Source organism: Micropterus dolomieu, linkage group LG08 (genome assembly GCF_021292245.1).
Source record: "Micropterus dolomieu isolate WLL.071019.BEF.003 ecotype Adirondacks linkage group LG08, ASM2129224v1, whole genome shotgun sequence".
NCBI lineage: Eukaryota > Metazoa > Chordata > Actinopteri > Centrarchiformes > Centrarchidae > Micropterus > Micropterus dolomieu.
In genome coordinates, this window is record NC_060157.1 from 28935537 (window position 1) to 28942898 (window position 7362).

The following is a 7362-nucleotide window of genomic DNA, read 5'->3' on the forward strand; positions in this document are numbered from 1 at the left end:
GTTGGACTCCAATATCAACAAACTCTCTGAAGAATCGCATATTATCCCTTTAAAGTCAATAGCAACTGGACTTGATGTTATTGACTTTAACCTTCCTTGAATTTTGTGTTTTCGGTATTGTGCTCCATACCATATGATTATGGTCCTGAGCAAATAATATAAATTAAATGAAAATCTAGTGTGGAAAAAATAGCTTGCTTTATGGTGCTTGACGTAGTGTTCTCGGCACAGGATGTGCATGTCGAAAGTGATCACGTCTGTAAGCATCAAAGAGGGATGAGGTGTCTGCAGTGTGAAAGTTTTCTGTTGCCAAAAAGGATAGCAAATTTGCTATTTGCAATGATTGCTCGATGCACACTATTAAGACTTGAATTTTGACTCGGATAAGGAGGGAGCTACTGAAAGCCCACTTTGCTCGATTACTGCCTTTTTTTTCCCCCCATTCGTGGACATTGTAGCTTTAACACCATTATTATCAACAAACTCTCCGAGCATTAGGAGGCGCATTTTGCTGTGTCGTCACTGAGAACTAAAGGAAACGGCTGGACTACAAACGAGCTGTTTTCAGACCGTTCAGAGCAGCGTTTTCTGTGGGGTGGGCTTTCTCACTCACCTATTACATGAACAAAAAAGGTATATAACTCAATAAAGGAGAGGGAAAAAGCCAAATATAAATATCAATATATGACCTCTTTAAGGCTAAGGCCAGCAGGGGGAATTTTAAGATATACCCTTCATTAAAGTCGTTGCACATGGAGTCCAAAATTGTTTTCCGAAAAGTTCTAAAAAAAAAAACCCCTTATCAGGTGCAATTTTTTTTGCATCCGTAGCAAGAATTTTGAGAGGTGTTTTGACACTTAAGAGTAACCTTACAAGCAAACGTTAAAATCCAGAATGGCTTCTGACAAGTTGATTCACTTCGTCTCGCAGCACAAAGCCCTTTATCAGAAATGGAATATAAAGACAGATTATGGCAGCTGATTGTGGAAACAGGATGGTAGGTACTGATTTCAAAACAAAGGGTGTACAAAAGATTATACTGTATTGTGGTCAAGTTAGCTAAACAATAGGTTGTTGCTAATGCCATTCATCCATTCATAGTGAATCGAGGTAGTCCCAACCAGGCTTTGTTAATTCAATTGCTAGCCTGCATTGACTTTTAATAGAATGCATGCAACCACCAAACGTTTAGTGACTGCTTGCATGTAATAATTCCAATTGTTTTGTAGGATTTTAGTTCAAGCAGTGAAGAAAATGTGATGTAATCTGCACTTTGGTGCAGGTGATTGCTGGTTTGATTCCCGGTCAGGACAGGGGTATCCAGGTGAACCGCGTCTGGTAGAAGGTGAAAATATGGATTTGTTGCAATAGTGCTATACAAGTAACCTCTGTGAAAGGGATTATGTGCAGAGACTGGGATATATAAGCAAAACCCATCAAAGACACTGACAAAGAAACAACTCCTAGCTAAGTGTTCTAACATCCGCAAGCGGACAACAACTCAACTCAAAGCCAATTACACAAGTCACCATCAAGTCCCCTCCCCCATGCTGTTCTGCATAGGCCTGGATTCAGAAAGGAAGTCTGCTACAGCCAAATACCTACACAGAGTAAGGCAGATCCCGAAAAGTCAGCTGAATGGGAATAACAAGATCTGAGCCAATAACACATACATGCTGCCAGTCATCTGATACCCCGCTGGTAAAATAAATCGGCCAAAGGAGGAGATAGAGGCCACTGACATCAAGAAAGAAAGCTCCTCACAACCCATGGAGGATTTCACCCCAAATCCAGCACCCTGAGACTGTACAATAAGCGGAGCGAGGGAGGCCAAGGTCTAGTGACTGTCAAAACCATTGTCCAGGATGAAAAATGATTCAGTACATCAGGGAGATGGCCACCAAAGATGAAGGGCTAAGTGAATACCTCAGGCAGCAGACCCAAGTGAAAAAACTATACTTAAGTAGCACTTGTTTTGGATGCACTTATCATATTTACGTAATTGCTGATGTAATCTGCACTTTGCGCATGCGTTGGCGTCTGTAGCTACCTGTCGGAAGCGTCGTCTTAAACCGGACTCTTATCCAGTTTTAATCCACACTTTTTCATTACATTTTTTATATCCTTTTTATTTAGTTTAAGTTTTTAACTTGAGTTTTACGTGGGTCAAGGATTTTAGTCATCCGACATGGATTTTAAGCTAGATGACCGTAAAAACGCCATCAACGCTACTGACCACAACAAAGCTCTGGCAGCTATGCTAGCCGAGATAACTCTGCCCCATGAGGACTGCACACTCCTTAAGAAAGCGAACAAAAAGATTGCTGACCTTATGGAAGACATCCGACGACTTTCAGAGGAACTCAAAGAGAAAGATTCCCTGCTGACTGGCTTTATGGATGTGGCTTCAGTACAAGCCAAACAGATTGTTTCTCTTAGCGCAACCGCTAACATCCAGGACACCGTGTTATGGGACCCCTCTAGCCTTCCAAGGCTTTCCTCCTGCTCAACTCCAAAGCATCAGTCAACCTGGGCTGAAGTGGTGGTCCGTGGCTGCAAGAGTGGCTCGGATGGGGCTGCCTCTCCTCCGCACATCGGCCTCTACAACCGCTATGAAGCCCTGTCTAACGACACCCCGGTCCATCCAGCAGATGCACCTGTGACTTCAAGTCTCCCTGATACGGATCTCTTTCGGCGGACAGTGACTGCTGACACTGTTGCATCTCCTTCACCGGCTACATCTCTTGCACTGGCGGCAAACGGTGATCAACTGGGCCGCCGGTCTGCCACTGGGCCTGATCGGCGGCCGTCATCCCGGTCAAAAACCTCCGCTTCCCGACATGGGATCCTCAAGGAGGCTGTGCCGTCTCTACCCTGCGGAGGAGAGGCAGCCCTTCTCTCAGGTCTTTTACTGCTACTCCAACACAACACTCGGCAGCTCACACACTCCATCCTCAGTCCGCACGTAGTGTTGAAGCAGATTCTGCTCAGTCCTGCTCTGGAACCTCACAACCGGCATCTCCTTGTCCTCTTTTCTCCCCAACCACACTAATAATTGGTGACTCCATAACCAGAAACATCCGTTTCTTTAACACTACCACTCACTGCTTCCCCGGTGCCACCACGACTGACATTTAAAAAAAACTCCAGGACCTAATGCCATCGCTCCCGTCCTCCATCACAAGAGTGATAGTCCATGTGGGAACAAATGACACAGCTATCCAGCAGTCTGAGCTGACAAAATCAGATTTTAACCGTCTTTTTAACTTTTTAAAGCAGTGTGGAAAGTCCCTTTTTATCTCTGTTCCCATTCCCACAGTTGGTCGCGGTGCTGGCCGCTTCAGTAGACTCCTTGGCCTCCACGACTGGCCCCAGTCCGCCTGCAGGGCTCACCGTGTGTGTTATGTGGATAATTTTTATATTTTCTGGCAAAGAATGTCTCTTTTTAAGACAGACGGACTTCACCCAAACAAACGGGGCTCAGAAATGTTAGCTGCTCACATACAGCATGTGGTGCGGTCCACACACGACTTACGTGAATGACTAATCATTCATGCAGCACACCTGGACACACCACCGCTCACTGAACAGATCTCTGCCTCACTGCCACAAACAACTGTCTCCACCTGCTGGCATGTAAAGCCGTCTGCTCCCAGCGTTGTTCCAAAGACTTCTATTCCTGTCATCATCACGCATAGACCAGTAAACCGAAATGCATCCCACACAGAAATAATAGTAATCTCTTAAGGATTAGGACAACTGCACCAACTCCAAAACCCAGTACAAACTCATTTAAAATGTGAGATCTCTGTCAAGTAAGACTTTTATCTTAAATGATTTTATCTTGTCTGCAAATCTAGATTTTATGTTTTTAACTGTATCCTGGCTGCAAAAGAATGACTATAGCCAGCTAGCTGAACTGTGTCCGCCTCAATATGATTGTTTTAGTCAACCGAAGGTCAGTGGTCGTGGTGGTGGGCTAGTGAGCGTGTATAGGAAATATTGAAAATGTCATCAAGTACGCTGTGATGAATTTAACTCCTTTGAAGTTCTCACTCTTAAAGTTGGAGGGCTGCAACCTATCATATTTGTTATAATTTATCGCCCCCCAAAACCGCCTGGATGAATTTTTATCTACTCTGGTTTTAAATTATGATAGAATTGTTCTTTGTGGCGATTTTAATATTCATGTTGATGACCCCACCAATGTTAATGCAACTGACTTTTTAAATATGGCCACTTCTTTTAACTTCAAACAACATGTCAAAGTGCAAACCCATAACCGTGGTCATACACTGGACTTGGTTTTTACCCTGGGTGTCAGCATTTCCTCTGTGGAATTAGTGGACATGACCATATCTGACCACAGATGTATTGTTTTTTAGCTGCGATTCGCCTGTTACTCATGCCGTCTCACCAAGCTCCGTGTGTTCTCCCATCTTTAATGAACAAAGTGTTTCAAAGTTTTGCGCATTCTTTCAGAGCCAAAGCCAACACCTGTCTGATTCCAACACCAACAATCTGGTCGATCACTTCAATCATATCTGCTTGTCATCACTAAATATTACTGCTCCTCTAAAGGTTAGGCCTACGTCTAAAACTAATAAGCAACCCTGGATAAATGACAGCATTCGCAGCCTAAAAAGGGAATGCAGGAAAGCAGAGCACAGATGGAAAAAATCACACACTTAAACACAATCCCAGGTTTCTGTTTAAGACTGTGGATCAGCTGGTAAACCCAACCCCTCCTTGTGACTCAGCTGGAAGTAATCATGACTGTGAATTGTTTTTATCTTATTTTACCAATAAGGTGGTGTCAATCAGAGCCTCTATTACCCCCGCGGCCTCTTACTCAGAGGTCCCTCACCAGCAACAAGAGAGTTTTAACCAGTTTTATCCCATCGACTTGTCCGAGCTTTTAAAAACAGTATCACAAATGAGAGTGTCCTCCAGCCCACTTGATGTAATACCTACAAAGTTTTTACTGAAAGTAATAGATTCTGTTGGCCCCCATTTGATCTGTTTTCAACAGCTCCCTATCTACTGGTTGTGTCCCTGATTATTTTGTGAACCCACTTTTAAAGAAACCTGGTTTAGATCCCTCCCTCCCACATAATTTTAGACTAATTTCAAAACTGCCTTTTATTGCAAAGATTCTAGAAAGAATTGTGTCCAAACAATTGCTCACTGTACTGGAAAATAACAAAATATTTGAAAAGTTTCAATCTGGTTTCAGGAAGTACCACAGCACTGAGACTGCCCTGCTTAAATTCACCAATTACCTTTTAATGTCTGCTGATGAAGGTATGTGCTCAGTCCTGGTACTCCTGGACCTTAGCGCTGCTTTTGACACCATTGATCACAACATCATGTTAGACAGACTGAGGCACTGGGTGGGGATCTCTGGTACTGCCCTAGAATGGTTTTCATCCTACCTGTCAAATAGGAAGTTTTGCGTGTCTGTAAACAACTATGTCTCTTCGTTCTGTCCAGTTAAATATGGTGTGCCTCAGGGGTCGGTCTTAGGACCCATTTTGTTTTCCTTGTCTCTGCTTCCCCTTGGACATATTATCTATAAACATGGTATTTCTTTTCATATTTATGCTGATGACACACAAATGTACTTGCCCGTCAGATCCACAGACCCTGGAATGCTGAGTTCATTTACCGACTGCCTTTGTGAAGTTAAAAAATGGATGTCAAATAATTTCCTCCAGCTGAACTCAGACAAAACAGAAATCCTGGTCATCGGGTCCCAGCAGATGGCAGTATTTGCTGCCATCTGCTGGTTCCCTAGTAAATCACATTAAGCCTGTGGCAAAGAACCTTGGTGTTTGGTTTGATAGTAATTTAAATTTCGAGCAGCACACCACAAAACTTGTTCAATCATGTTTTTATCAACTTAGAAATATAGCAAAAATTCGATCTATGTTAACTTTTAAGGACACTTTAGCAAACCTAAAATTTAGTTATACAATTTAATAAATTTATGAGAACTGATACCCAATTATGAATTTTTAAGATTCATAAAATCAAACCAGATTCCTCGTTAAGGGCACCACTGGAGTGGTTATAATCCTAGAGTCTCCGGACCTCTAGGTAGTTTTAATAATTATACAATTATTACTAGTGATCAGTTAGTTAATAATCGCTCAATTATCTTAAATCAGTCAGTCAGTCTCATATCTAAAGGATCAATTCTCTCGGCAGGGACGTAGAAATAGGCAACACACACAGTTCTTGATTATATTACAGTGAATTTATTCTCTAACTAATCTGATAAAAAGATGGTTGGATACAGGGAACATAAACATTTGCTGAACAATGAGCCTGGAGGTTCGATTGTGGGAAGCATTTGACTCATACGGCATAGAAGAGCTAATGAAAGTAAACTAATGCTATGATTTTAGGAGTTAAAAAGGGAAATATCTGATCACAGAAGATGTGTTAGGTCTTACTGCTTGCCGGCGGCCTGCTTGGCCTGTTGCTGGTCCCACTAGCTGCCGATCCTGGCGGACTGATAACTTTAAGAAACAAAAGAAATAAAGAAAATAAAAACAAACTGAAGGCAGATCGATGTCTCGGCACTTCACGTGTGTAGTTTCAAGCGAAACAAAAGGCCAGTTTCGCTGGTCGACTCTGAGGGTGCTGCCCGGTGAGGCACCCCGCACGCGTGCCGAAGCGTCCAGCGAGCAGAGCAGAGTGGAAGAGAGCCAACAGCGAAGAGAGGAGAGCGAAGCGAGGTCGCGTGTCGCTCTTTTGTTGCCTGGGGCGTGGTTCCACAGGGGGCGTCTCAGGTTTCCCAAGGGACTGCCTTTCTAAACTTAATGTTTAAAAGAAATCTATTTGCACATATTATAATCAAATATTTTCCACAATCGAACATCAACGGTCAAACGGTTGTACTGTTCTAGGCATTTGGTAACAGGAAACAACTGTCACATTATTGGTCAGGATATTTATACATTTAACGGCATTTCCAACGAGGGCATGTAATACTTATTTCGTCCACTTGGGGGAGCTCAGGTTACATGAGGAAAGCTTGGATTACATTAGATGAAGGAGTGTCTTGCTGAAAATAAAAACACTGCAACACAAGTAACTTTCTTTTCAGCACTAATATCAACAACGGATAGCAACAACAGTTAACATAACTACTCAAATAGAGGCAAACGTAATCAGGTAACTAAAGATTTAATTAAACTTAATTAAATGCTTTGAGTCTTTGGAGACTGCAGTCTTTGGCCATTCAAAGTTCGGCTGTCCTGGATTGTGTCACACCTAGGTGAGACAAGGAGTATCCCTTTGATGTGGTAATAAAACAAAGAATAAGGTCAGTTGCCACGGAAACATGTGGGGGGG